Consider the following 14,658-nt stretch of genomic DNA (forward strand, 5'->3'; position numbering starts at 1 on the left):
ACTTGAATAATAACTTATTTAGCAGCAGGGGATTATCACATGCCTGGTTCAATTAACATTATCCCTTAATTACTCCTGAACACTATGAAAGACACAGCCAGGTCCATCAGTGGACACAAACAATGCATCATTTTGTACCTCCACACTCATGCTAATGGTGCCATTTTGCTTTTACAGATTAAATTATTATCATGCCCAAATTGCAAATGGTACCAAGCCATATTTGTCTCGGTATAAACAATTCTCTAAAAGCTAATTCCTCGATTTTGGATCATGCATTCTCAATCGAACTGAAATCACTGCCAAGGGTGACAAAAATCTCACCCCTTTTCCTGTATAAAGTACAGGCATAGCTACAGTATACAAACATGTATATAGCATATCTGTGGTATTAAAATTTCCTGGGAGGAGGACAATTTAGGAAAAAATGGATATCTGGAGGAGGGCATAATGAAAAATAGGTTGAGAAACACTGCTCTTGTTATATGTTCTCTAACCTGGCTACGCACCAGCATCTGCTTGGGAGTTTTAAAAATACTGAAGCCTGAGCCAGTCCTAAAGTTTCTGATATAACTGGTCTGGGATGAGGCCCGGGCTTGAGCACGCCCATGCTCCCCAGATGGGTCTAAAGGGCAGCCGAGCTTCAGAACCACTGCTCTGAAGTGCATGCGACACAAGTCTGCCACCTTCCACGCCACCTTGGCAGATATGACTAAGCCATCACAGCATTCTTCGCCACAGAGCCCGGGTGTGACTTGGGAATTCTTTCCAAATATTACTGCAGCCAACTGGAGTTGACTTGTGAAATGAAACCTATTTGCCTTCCTTGTTTGCATGGTCCCTCGGGCTAGAACAGAATCTAAAACCATACCCTAATATTTTAGTGCACACAAGTGTCTTATGGTCATTATGTCTTACATTCTCTATCATCATTTTATTGATCAGGAAGAAGGAGGGCAAAGAATAACACTTGGTGGGGAGTGAGGAGAGAGAAAGAAGTTTGTTGAATATCTAAACAGTCGGGTAAACATTATATTTGGTTGTACCTACGAAGAGCTGATTGATATCGTATTTTCTTTATAATATACAAGGCGCAAATGTTCTGTTTTGGAGGCAAACAGACACATCTGCCAGGGTGAGAAATAATGCCAACAGGTTTTCTTTAATCTTAGGCCTCTTTGCGGGGAGAGTGGTATGGTTTAATGCCGGCCTCTGCAGTTAACAGGAACAGCGTCCAGGAGGCATGGAGTGATGGTCGTTACCAAGAGCAGGGATTACTATCAGGTTTCAGTGAAGTTAGACAGATCTTCAAGTGGAAAGTCAAATGAAACAACTTCAAGAAAGAGAGTTTCTAATTAGCTCCTCAAATTTTAAAAAAAGTTCTCTGTTAAGTTAAATGTAAATTAAACAAAAAATGTGTTCTGTAACAAAATTTGAACACCAGAAAAAAAGACAGTTTTCCTTGAATTTGATGGTTGAATGGTAACATAAAACTTGATATTTTTTGATCACTTAAAGGAACCTTAACTACATATGCATGTGTGCCCGTGTATATGGAATAGTTTTTGAAAACAAAATGGCCAATGTTTGGAAAGGTGCATACCTCATCAGCCACCAGGGAATCATAAATAAAACCTCCTCCTGGGCAAAAGATTTAAAAAGCTGAAGACACAAAGTCCAAAGAGGATGCAGGATACTAGAATCTCTCATCTACCGCTGGTGGGGACTCAAAATTGGTTCAATGACTTTAAAAAAATAGTATAACATTATCTAGTGAAGGTGAAGAGATACACGCCCAGCACCCTAGCAATTTCATTCCTAGGGATTTCCACTAGGGAAAGGGGCTCGCATGTTATTAGGAGACATAAACAAGGATGCTCAGAGCAGTGCTGTTTGCAGTAGCCCCAATGGAGACAATGCATATGTTCATCTGGGACAGAATGGATCAGTGATCAGGGGATGTTCAGGAATGTATGGCAACCCAGCAATAAAACTGATAAACTGCTTGTACACATAATAACATGGATGACTCTCACCAACGTAATGGTAAGCAGAGACAAGAAGACTACTTTCACATACATTTCAAAAACCGATGAAGTGAAACAACAGAGTAGGGATGCCTATGTAGGTGATACAACTGTGAGGCAATGCAAGGGAGTGACTATCAAGACTATCAGCACAGCCCTGGCGAGGTGGCCCAGTAGGTTGGAATGTTGTCCCATACACCAAAGGTGGCAGGTTTCATTACCCAGCAGGGCACATGTCTAGGTTGCAGGTTTGATCTCTGGTTGGGGCACGTACCAGAGGCAACCAATCAACCTCTGTCTTTCTCTCTCTCAAGCCAATAAACATATCCTTGAGTAAGGGTTAAAAAAAGAATGGAAGGATATCAGCATAGTGGTTTGGAAAGGGAAAGGTGATTGTCACCAGCAAGGAGGGGCACCAGTGGGAAAGGCGAGGGCTCCCAGGCATGTGGCAATATTCTCTCTAGTGCCTGACCCAGGTGATAAGACATGCATGGACGCTCACTCTGTGATTACTTGTATTACCTTTTTATGTACTTTTCATGATATATGTTATATGCCACAATAAAAAAATAATTGGTTCTTAAATTTGCTGTTTTCCATATGACTTGGGTATTGATGTTTGTAAGTTAAGCAATAAAAAAAAAAGGTTTTGAAGGGGAAGCGGAACAGACCCAGAGTGAAGAAGAGCTAGTGGGTGTTGGAAGGTACCAGCAACACGACAGCTCCAGGTACCAGGTACTTTGACTAATTTCCTAGTTCTGCATTTGCACCTGAAAGTCCCAGTTCCTGGATGACAGAATAGAATTGGTTTGGTCACATGCCCAGTGGTCCTGTGACCTGTCCCACCAAACCATTTGAAGTCCAGGAGACAGAGGTGAAGGAGACTGTGCAGAAGAACACCTCCTGTGTCCACCATCAGCTGGACACCCAGATCCAAACGCTTAGATAAAAATCACAGGCGAAGACAAGACAGATTAGTTTCTTTGATGGTAATCAAATCGTTCTTGAAGAATTTGTCCCACAAAGGGAAAGCAGTTAATTTGGTTCATTCTATTGACCATTGTTGGACTCTGAGACTGGATAACAGTGCACAGAAGTAAGACTTTCCCCAGCGACTTTCCCTAACTCAACACATCCCTTCTCCCTGAGAAATGTGTGGGGATCAAAAGGGTCACTCTGATCACCCTTCCTTTTCAGAAAACCCAACCACAACCATCCTATCTACGGTTTCCTCTCCAGTGAGCTCCATGGCGGTCAGAGTAACTGGAAAGAGGCAATGCTAAGAATCAGTGCTCCTGTTTGCTGGGACCTCAAGTGACTCATCTGTCATTTGCAGGTCTTTAGCTCCTTCAGTGGCTTCATTTCACAGAGTGGTGGGGGAGGCTTGTATATGGGGTACTGATGGGGGGAAAGAGGTGGGACTATTACCCTGCCGGTAGGAATCCTGACCACCTATTTTACTCATTCTGTATCAGCACCATGATAAATTTTTTAAAAACACCAACTTATGTGTTAACACATTCTTTCTACCGTCCTGCGTGAGCACTTGAAAGGCTCTCGATCAAACAGTAAGAAACTGCATAGGTGAGCTGTGCCTCAGTGAGGCATAATGTGTCGCTGCAGCTATAGAGGCCACTTTGGTTTAAATTAAGCATCGATATCCCTATTCATGACTTTGGATTCCTGGGTGTAAGGGTGTGGATGCCTACATGTTTATTTTTTAAGCAGTGCCATTAATTACAAAACACTCAAATACATATTTGGTCTGTAGGTACTACCCATTCTTCTGGAGCCTAGAGTACTTTATAGTCATTACATCGTTAGCATTAATTAAAAAGGATCTTATCACATCATGCTCTAGAGTTACCACTAAGTCAGTTCTAAAGGCCTACGACCTGCCTCGCTTTGAGCAAAAGCCTCCTTTATTGATGGCTTCTGAGCCTAGAGCTGACTCCTGCCCTCCCCCATCTGATCTCATTATTTCTGGTGCTTAGATCCTGGCGGGCTTCCGTCTGGGTCCCCTGGGTCCTAGGTCCTCCTGCCAGGTGAGCAGAGTTGTTTCATTGCTTCCTTTCAGGGAACGGCATTTTGCCTGTGCTTGGCTTGACTTTGTGTTCAAGGACCAAAGCCTAGGCCCCCCCCCCCCCCCCCCGGNCCCCCCCCCCCCCCCCCCCCCAGGGAGGATCTAAAGGTTTTGGTGCCTCGCGTCTGTGACCTCCTCCTGACGGGGCCATTTCTCTTGAGAGCTTCTCTTGGGGCCCTGAACAGGACTCTCCAGGCTGGGCAGGAGAGCTTGGCAGACAAGCCCCCGGATTGTTGGTGGAGACCCCAGGTCGCTTTGGGGCGGAGCAAGCCTTTCAGGAATCCGGGAGGCTGGGACCTGAATTCCGATGAGAGGGTTAACGTGCTGAGGAGAAAGCGGGCCTTGATGTATGCCCGCTGGACAAAAGCTGCCAGTGTCAGCTTGATTTGCAAGATCAACATTCATGAGTTAGACTGCATAGAAAGGGGGATTATCTGCAAACCGGGGTCTGAATAGAAGCCATAAATAAGTGATTTCACACTACCAAGCAGGAAGAATATTTCCCCTCCTAAATTATTCTGAACAGCATGTTCAGCCCCTCCCAGGTTCCCACCGAGAGCCCTTGAGGGTGTGCTCCAATGGTGGAGCTCTGGGAGACTGAGACTGAGGATGAGTTTCCGTATAACGGCCCGGTGCAGAGCTCCTGAGCCGTGCGTACCTCGCTTCCAAGATCTACTCCGGGTTTTCCTTGGTGCTGCTGTGGCAGCCTATTCCAAGCCCTTTGAGTTCCAGACAAGGTTTTCCCTCTCGCCCACCAGCTGCGCAGCTCACGGCTGGGGTTCCCCAGCAGAACTCGCCACAGATGCACATTTTAAAATGTGCTCCGGTGTGCACCCCTCATCAAAGGCGTTGGAAGGGTTTTTCATCAGCTGCCTGAGGAGGGACACCCTCCCAGCTACCCTCATTTGTAGCTGGGTTTACTCTGAAATGGAAATGTGCCCCCTGATGCAAAATAAAAGGATGGAAGCTGTTTTTCCTTCAGTTGGTGCACAGGGTTTCTCATTTTGCCTCACCCTCATCCACCCTTTGTGTACTCCTGGCCGTGTTAACCCTATGAGGAAATCCGTGCTCGAGTTTTTCTTTCTCCCTTTTGGTCGTCACTCCCTTTGTAGACTGACTGACTTCTAGCCGCCACTCACCGTACCCCCCCCCCAACCCCCCCGCGCCCGTCCCCGCGTTCCTAAAGGTAGTTTTGTAGCAGAACAGACACAGGTGGACAGATACAGATGCTGTCATCCTGGGAGCTATGGGGGGGGGGGGCGGGAGGGGGCGAAGGGGGGCGTGGAGGTGGGGCAAAGGCACAAGCTGGGGAAACTTCCCGAATAGGGAAGAGCCCAAGTCCTCGTGGTTATTGGGGGAAGCCTCCTGGGACCTCCTCTTAAACCACCAGCTCCAGCTGCTGATCCCAGGGGCGGCCTCCCCCAGGGGCTGCGGTAGGAAAAGGAGAATAGAAAGAAGTGGCTTCAGAGTCATCCCCTTACTCAGTGATGCTCCTGTGTTTAATGCTGGTGAATTACAGGTGGGAAATGACTCCAACTCTTTGTCCAGGGGGCCTCCCACTGTTTAGGAAGAGTCGACCTTTTCTAAGGCAGAGGATGGGCGGGTGTGTGTGTGTGTGAGAGAGAGAGAGAGAGAAAGAGAGAGAGAGATTGAGAAAGGGATGGGGGGAGGGAGAGACAATGAACTGAGGTAAACTGGAAGGGGAGGGGAAGGAAAGGAGTTTAGCTCTGTTCCTGGAGGACTGGTTTTGTGTCAGAGGGCAGAATCAGCTAACAGACACACTAGACAACATGCCTGTACTGGACAGAGGTGAGGGCCTGCAATGGGTCATGCAGTGCTTTGGCAGAGAAGGGTCTGCCTGCCCAAACCATGGGGGACAATAAGGCACAGGAAAGAATGTGATTCCAGGAACCTGCTGGCCTTGGCCTTGGCTGGGTGCAAGCATACCTGAAAATGGTCTACAGCCTGGCTCGCTGTAGACACAGGGCTCACTGATCGGCATGTGTTCTCTGTGAGAAGACACAGATTTTGTAGACTCGTGATTTTAGAAACATGTCTATATGGATGTTTATGTGTGCGTTGATGTGTGTGATATATATGTATAATTATGTACATAACTCTGTTCACTGTAAAAAAAAATACTCCTTAGCAGGGAGCACACCTAACGATCTTAGTTCTAATTCAGTTTTCTGACTAAAAGGAACCACACATCCTCCAAGAAATTCACACAGCATAAAATTAGCTGTTTTACAGTGTTCATTTCTGTGGCATTTAGTGCCTTCATAAAGCTGAGCAACCACTGTGTCCATTTAAAGGGGACCTGAAACATCCTGTGCTGGGATGTAAGGCAGTGCCTAATACTGAACTGGGTGGAGGGGGGTGGAGTAAGGAACGGAAAGTTAGCCTGAAGGGGCTTCCACGGCCCAAGTCTGAGAGAGACAATGTAACTCCGGAATGAGGGTTTTATTGAATTATAGACCACAAAGAAAATGGAATCCATACTCTAACAAGCAGAGATATAAATAAATACATGATGAGAGATGGATCTTTTTACAGTAGGGTATCGGTATACAGCAAATTACGTCCCCTGCAATTCATATGCTGATGCCCTAACTCCCAATGTGACTGAATGTGGAGACAGGGCTTTTCAGGGACTAAGGAAGGTTAGAAAAGGTCACAGGGAGAGGGGGCTCATCCAATAGAACTGGTGTTCTTTTTTTAAAAAAAAAAAGAGAGGGACAGGGGCACATGCACACATTTAGAAAGCCACAGGAGGACACAGCAAGAAGGTGACTGTTGGCCAGCCAACACTAGAGGCCTCCGGAGAAAGCCAGCTACCCTGCCAGCACATTGATCTTGGACTTCCAGCCTCTGAAACCATGAGAAAATACATTTCTGTTGTTAACTCAGAACAACAGAAATTTCTGTGGTATCTTTTCATGGTAGCCCAAGCAGACTAATAAAAACACATGACGCCAATTGGTAGATGTGGAAGGTGCCTGGAGCTGGGGAAGAATCTTTACTACCATTGTAGTAAAGAATCATCCAGGTGCTAAATCTAGAAGAAATTTTTGGTAAGGAGCAAGTTCTTTGCATGGTCTTAAAGTGTCTTCTCAAAGATTGCTTGTTAATTGCAAGGGGGGAAATTGTAATAAGTGAATGGAGAAATCAGACAGCACCTTGACCGGGGATCAAAGTTTACATCAACAATTAGGGGCAGATAGACGTCGTGTCTCTGGATGATACCCACATGCTATAGACTGAATGCTTGTGTCCACCCACAATTCATATGCTGAAATCTCATCTCCACATTGATAGTACTAGGCAGTGGGGAGATTGGGTCATGAGATCAGAACCCTAATGAATGGGAGCAGTGTCCTTATAAAAGGGACCCCAGAGAGTTCCCTAGTCTCTCTGCCATGTAAAGAGACAGCAAGAAGACAGCTTTTGGCTATCGATGAAGCATAAAGATGCTCCTCACCAAGTACTGTATCTGCCAGTGACTTAATCTTAGACTCCTCAGCCTTGAGAACAGTAAGAAAAAAATTCTTGTTGTTTATAACCTACCTGGTCTTTCGTATTCCTTTACAGTAGCCCAGATTAAGACAATACTCTGAAGAGGAGACAACACTGCTCATGTAATATTCGGCTGGTAAGGCATAGCCTAAATCTAATAAAAAGGGAATAATCACTCTAACCTCAGATGAGGAACATTCTACTTTAAAAAGGACAACAGTGTTTAAAAAAATGTCAGTGTTATTTAAAAAAGACTAAAGAAATATGTCAATAAAATGCAATATTTGATTCTAGACTGGATTCTGTACTAGAACTATTACTAGGTGTGGTAGGCAGTCTCCAAGATGATCCCCAATAATTCTACCTCCTGGTATTTGAACCACTGTGTAATCAGCTCCCCTAAATGTGGACTGGAATTTATTGACTTGCCTTTAATGAACAGAAAATGGCAGAAGTAATGAAATATCCCTTCAAAGACTGTCACAAAAAATGACAGAGCCTTCCATTTTGGGGACTTGTTTTCTTGCTCTCTCACCGTAAGACAGGTCAGCTGCAATGTTGGGAGCCACTTTATGGAGAAGCCCAAATGGCAAAGAACTGAGAAAGTCCTCTGGCCATAGGTAGTGAGGCACTGAATGCTGCCAACAACTATAAGAGTGAGCCCTGGCTGGTGTAGCTCAATGGATTGAGCGCGGGACAGCAAATCAAAGGATCGAGGTTCGATTCCCAGTCAGGGCACATGCCTGGGTTGCAGGCCAGTTCCCAGCAGGGGACACATGAGCCGCAACAATACATTGATGTTTCTCTCCCTCTCTCTTTCCCTTCCCCCCTCTAAAGATAAATAAGTAAAATCTTAAAAAAAAAGAGTGAGTGTGAAAGTGGATCCTCCCCCACTTAAATCTTCAAATGAGACCACAGTTGTAGCCTGGCTAGAGACCTTGAGTCAGAGGACCCAGCTAAGCTACATTTAGACACCTAACCTACTGAAAACGTGGAATCATAAATATTTGGGTTTTTTAACCACTAAGGTTTGGGGTAATTTTTATACAATTCATAACTAATGCACTGTATTGATTGACAAAATTGAAATGTAGACAGTAGGTTATATAAAAACATCACAGTATATCTGGGGAAAGGACAGCTTCTTTAGTAAATTGGGAAAACTGGATGTCCACTTGCAAAAGAATGAAACTGGACCACTATCTTACACCGTACACAAAAATATACTCAACATATATTAAAAGAGTTGAATCAAAGACCCAAACCCATAAAACTCCTGGAAGGAAACATATGGTCCTTTTAGGAGTTTTGGTCAGTCTTGGTGAAGATTTTTAAAATTTGAGATCCAAAAGCAAGGGCAAAAAAAGGAAAAACAAACAAGTAGGACTATATCAAACTAAAAGGCTCCGTATAACAAATGAAACCAGTAACAAAATGAAAAGGCAACTGATGGAATGGAAGAAAATATTTGCAAATCAAGCCTAATAAGGGATTAACATCCAAATTATATAAGGACCTCATACAACTCAATAGAAAAAAACACAATTTAAAAAATAGGCAAAGAAGCAGAATAGAAATCTCTCCAAAGAAGACATACAGGTGGCCAATAGGTATATGAAGAGGTGCCCAACATCACTAATCCTGAGGAAGTGCAAATTAAAAACACAATGAGCTCTCATCTTACACCTGTTAGAATTGGCTAACAGGAAAATGCAAGGACATGTTGGCGAGGGCGTGGAGAAAAGGGAACTCTTATGTACTGTTGGTAGAAATATCCCTGTACAAGGTTTAACTACAAAGTATCCAACCATATGATATGAAAAATAGAGACATTCATTGAAGAAGATACAAGAAACATTGTACACAGGATGATGACGTCTCAGTCCCCTGCAAAGGAGACACCCTGGGACCTCACACAGTTCTCCCAGCATCCCTTCCACTGTTTAAAACACTCTGCAAAATCCTTTGTTGAAATCGTCATTAGCTGCCTTGTCGTATTTTCCTGAATCTCATCAACGCTCTGAAATCTCTCCCCTTTCAAAGGTGACTTCAGTTTTGGGAAAACCCAAAAGTCACAGAGCACTAAATCTGGGCTGTAGGGGAGCTGAGCCACCTGAGAGACTTGATGTTTTACAAAAAAAAAACAACTCTGCATGAGATGTGATGCATGAGTGGGCACATTATCATGATGAAGCTACCAGTCACCAGTTGCCCTTTGCCGTGGCCATTTTCATGGTATCACATATCTCAGCTGATGAAGAACGTTGAGGTAGTACTCATACTTCTTATTAACTGTTTGGCCTGGAGGGGCGTACTCGTGATGGACAACACCTTCTCAATCAAAAAACACAGTTAACATGGTCTTGATCATGGTCGTGACTTTGCTGTGTCTTCTTAGGCATGGAGAACAAGGTGACTTCCACTGGGATGACTGGGCCTTCGTTTCTGGCTTATCGTTGTAGACCCAAGATTTATCTCCAGTTATGATCTTCTTGAGGAAATGTGGTTCATGGGTAGCAGTGTGAATCAAGTCTTTAGCAACTGCAGCGTGATGTTCCTTCTGCTCTGGTAGCAGAAGCCGCAGAATGAATTTTGCCACAACACATTTCATGCCAAGATTCTGCATTGAAATCTTGGACTCAGTAGTTTTTGGAATCCCCAGATAAACTGCTAGTCCTTGCACTGTTAGTTGCCGATCTTTGTTCATCGTAGTCTATATACCTTCAACATTCTGAAGTGCTCTGCTTGTTGTAGGTCTTCCAGAATGTGGATCATTTTCGACAGATTCTTGACCATCATTGAGTATTTGTACCACGCTATTATTTGCACCACATTTAATGCACTGTTCCCAAAAGCCTTCTGAATCATCTGAGTAGTTTCTATGGAGGAATGTTCAGGTTTAACGCAAAATTGGATGCAGATTCATTGCTCTACTCACTCAGTCATTTAGAGAGATGTTATTTTTTTAACATTTCTCTAAACAACCACACAGTACTTATGCTCACTCAGTGGCATGTACCACCCCCAATGACTAGTACAGGGAAGTCTTCATTGTCCACACATGCGCATTCCAGTCCACTCTCCTTGGCTTCCAGTTTACATTATCCAGCAATTCCACTTTTTAGTATTTATTTGAAGGGAACAAAATCACTACCTTGACAAGATTTCTGCAACCTCCATGTTCATTGCAGCATTACTTACAATAGCCAACACACAGAAATACCCCAATTGTTGACTGATGGATGAATGGATAAAGAAACTGTGCTGTACTCGTATAATGGAATTTTATTCAGCCATAAAAAAGAGGATATCCTGCCATTTCTGACAAATGGGTGGACCTTGAGGGCATTAGGCTAAGTGAAGAAAATTAGACAGAAACAAAATACTGTATGACCTCACTTATATGTGAATACATATTTTTAAGAAATGGAGCTCACAGATACTTAAGCCAGACTGGCAACCCAGAGGAGGGGGTGGTGAGTGGGCAAAATGGGTGAAGGGAGTCAAAAGGCACAAACTTCCAGTAATAAAATAAGTCCTGGGGTGTAATGTACAGCATGGTGACTGTAGTTAACAATACTGCATTGTATATTTGGAAATTGCTGAGAGTAGATCTTAAAAGTTCTCATTACAAGAAAAATTTTAACTGTGTATGGTGATCTATGTTAACTAAACTTACTGTGGTAATCATTTCTCAAGAATTATATATATCAAATAATTTTATTGCACACCTAAAGCTGATACAATGTTACATGTGAATTATACCTCAAAACAAAAAAAGGGGGGAAGTTCCCTTTTATTTCTTACTAGCATGTGATACTGGGTAAGTGAATTTACCTTTCTGATCTTTTTCCTCTTCTATAAATGTGGAAAATAAGAGTGATATCCTCAGAGAAGACTTCTGGTAAAGATGGTGAAGTAGAAAAAGTGTGAAGTCATCTCCTCCCACAATAATATCAAAATTACAATCATCATGGAGAACCAGCTGACGAGTAAATGGACAGAATTCCTATAACTAAGAATATTAAAAACTAACATAAAGAGAATTAAGAAAACAATCTCATTTGCAATGACATCAAAAAGAATAACATATCTAGGGATAAATTTAACCAACAGGGTAAAAGACTTGCACTCAGAAAACTCTAAGACATTAAAGGAAAAAAATGAAGAAGACACAAATAAATGGAAGGCTACACTGTGTTCATGGACAGGAATAACTAACATCTTTAAAACGTCCACACTACCCAAAGCAATCCACAGATCCAATTTGATCTGTGTCAAAATACCATGGGACTTTTTACAGAACTTGAACATATAATTCTAAAATTTATATGGAGCCACAGAAGACTTCAAGTAGCCAAAGCAATCTTGAGGGGAAAAAAAAGTTGGAGTATTACTCTCTCTGATATATCAAATGGTCCTACAAGTCTATAGCACTCAAAATAGTCTGGTCCCAGTGTAAAAACAGACACATAAGTCAATGGGACAGAATAGAGAGCCCAGAAATAGACCCTCACCTGTATGGTCAATCAATATGTGACAAAAGGAGCAAGAATATACAATGGGGTATATATAATGGTGTTGGGAAAACTGGAGAGATACATGAGAAAAATTAAATTAGACTCTCTTACACCACATATAAAAATAAACGGAAAATAGATTAGAGACTTAAATGTAAGACCTGAAACCATAAAATTGTAATATAACATAGGCAATAAATTCTTTGACATCAATCTAAGCAATATATTTTTGTGTGTATGTCTCCTAGAACAAACAACAAAAGAATAAATAAATTGGACTATATCAAAATTAAAAGCTTTTGTACCAAAAAGAAAATCTCAACAAAAAAAGCAACCTGTGAATGGAAGAAAATATCTTCAAAAGATATATCCAATAAAGGGTTAATATCCAAAATATATAAAGATATTTATATAGCTCAGCATTAAAAATATGATTAAAAATGGGCAGAGGACAGGAGTAGACATTTTTCCAGAAAGGACATACAGATGACCAACAGGCACATGAAAAGATGCTCAGTATTATTAATCACTGGAGAAATGCAAATCAAAACCATAATGAGATATCAACTCCCACCTGTCAGAATGGCTGTCGCTAGGAATTAACAAATAAGTGCTGGCCAGGATGGAGAGAAAAGGGGACACGTACACTAATTTGGAAAGATATAAGCACCTTTATGATCATTGCAGCGTTACTGACAATAACCACCATAAGGAAGCAACCTAAGGGGTCATCAACAGACAAACGAAGAAAGAAGATGTGGTACATAAATACAATGGAATACCACTCAGCCGTAAAAAGAATATAATCTTGCCATTTGAGACAACATGAATGGTCCTAGAGGATGTGCTAAGTGAAATAAGTCAGACAGAGAAAGACAAATACCATATGATTTTACTTACATGTAGAAACACAAAGCAAAATAAATGAACAACAACAACAAAAACAAACATAGATACAGGGAACAAATTGATAATTACCTGATGGGGAGATGGGCAAAAAGGTGAAAGGGATTAAGATGTACAAATTGCCAGTTATAAAAAAATAGTCACAGGGATGTCAAGTACTGCACAAGGAATATAATCAATAATACTGTAATAACTATGTATGGTGTCAGATGGGTACTAGATTTATCAGGGTGATCACTTTATAAGTTATATAAATGTCTATATAATAGTACAACAGTACAACTATGTTGTACACCTGAAAGTAACATAATAGTGTATGTTAGCTGTAATTGAAAAATAAGTTTTAAGAAATACATGGGAAGAACCCAAAAGTGGAGTTGGGACCCAGCATCCCCTCCTGGCCTCAGGCTGGGCCCCACCATACTGTCTTCCTTCCAGCTGAGATGAGCTCAGCCACGAATGCACCAGGCACTGCAGTGCAGCCTCCCCACACAACACACAACTGGCTCAAATGGCGGGCCCACATTCACCTAGTGCTGGCATTGTGTGCATTTCCACCAGGAGGAGAGCCATCCACAGCCAAACCTACCAGCAGGGGGGCCACTGCTGGAGGGTCCTATCTCGGGAGCTCTCAGGTCCTGGCTAATCCTTGGCGTTACATGGACACCCATGAAGACTAGGAGTGGAGAGCCCCCAAGCCCACTGGTCAAACAGCCAAGTGAAGTATTTGAGACCAAAGCCTCCAGATCAAATCAACCCCTTGGAACCTGTTCTGCTGCTAGAGCATCTTCATCTTCTGAACTGGAATTGCCCCTGGGCACCCAGTTTTCCCTTGAGGACAAGATGCCATGTGGGAGACAGACTGAGCTCCTTCCAAGCAGGTGTTTTCTGAGGAAGAAACAGATAGACCTCAGAAACACTTGCAACCAGCCAGACCTCAGATGAGCCCACGAGACCCCGAGATGCCTAGATCTTCAGGTTCTAAGTGCAACAGACGAAAACCAAAGGGCAAGGTAGTAGGGGATCTCCCCTCACTACCCTGCAGGATGACCACTCCCCTGGGACTCTGACACCCAGTGAGTGGCCTTCTCCCCTGAGTGAAAATGTTAAGGAACTACAGGAAGGGGCTATCCTGGGAACTAGAAGACTTCTGAGAACTGGAGGATGAGTGTGAGAGCAAAGCCAGGACCATGACGAGGAAAATCAGCACTTTGCCTTTGTAGAGAGTTAAGCCATGTGTGGTCCCAGCTCTGGGTCCAGTGGTATTCCAAGTCTTCTCACCCTTTTCTCCTGGGAGACTGAAAAGGCTCATGTTCTTCGACTGCACCTAAACTATCCAATCTGGAACTGAGAGCTTTCTTTGTGTGTTATGTGTTTCTTGTATGTTAAAGGAAGTGATTTAAACAATACATGGAAAAGCACAACTAAACATTTAAGATCCTACACAAATGCTAATATGATGATTACTGGTCAATTATATACAATCCCAATTCTTCTTTTCTCCCTTCATCCCAGTCCTTTATCGTGCTTTTCCCTGGGAGACAGAGTATATTTTCCTATGTCTGGACTGTGGGTCTGTCCACGTGACTTGCTTTGGCCATTGGGA

At 42.9% G+C, this 14,658-nt stretch overlaps 1 pseudogene; it reads left to right on the forward strand.

Moving 5' to 3' along the window:
* The first annotated feature begins 13,495 nt into the window (after positions 1-13,495).
* On the forward strand, positions 13,496-14,283 carry LOC118997810 (cell division cycle-associated protein 3-like; annotated as a pseudogene).
* Positions 14,284-14,658: the final 375 nt, after the last annotated feature.

The sequence above is a fragment of the Sturnira hondurensis genome, unplaced genomic scaffold (genome assembly GCF_014824575.4).
Source record: "Sturnira hondurensis isolate 20B ecotype Veracruz unplaced genomic scaffold, ASM1482457v3 Scaffold0013515, whole genome shotgun sequence".
Taxonomy (NCBI): Eukaryota; Metazoa; Chordata; class Mammalia; order Chiroptera; family Phyllostomidae; genus Sturnira; species Sturnira hondurensis.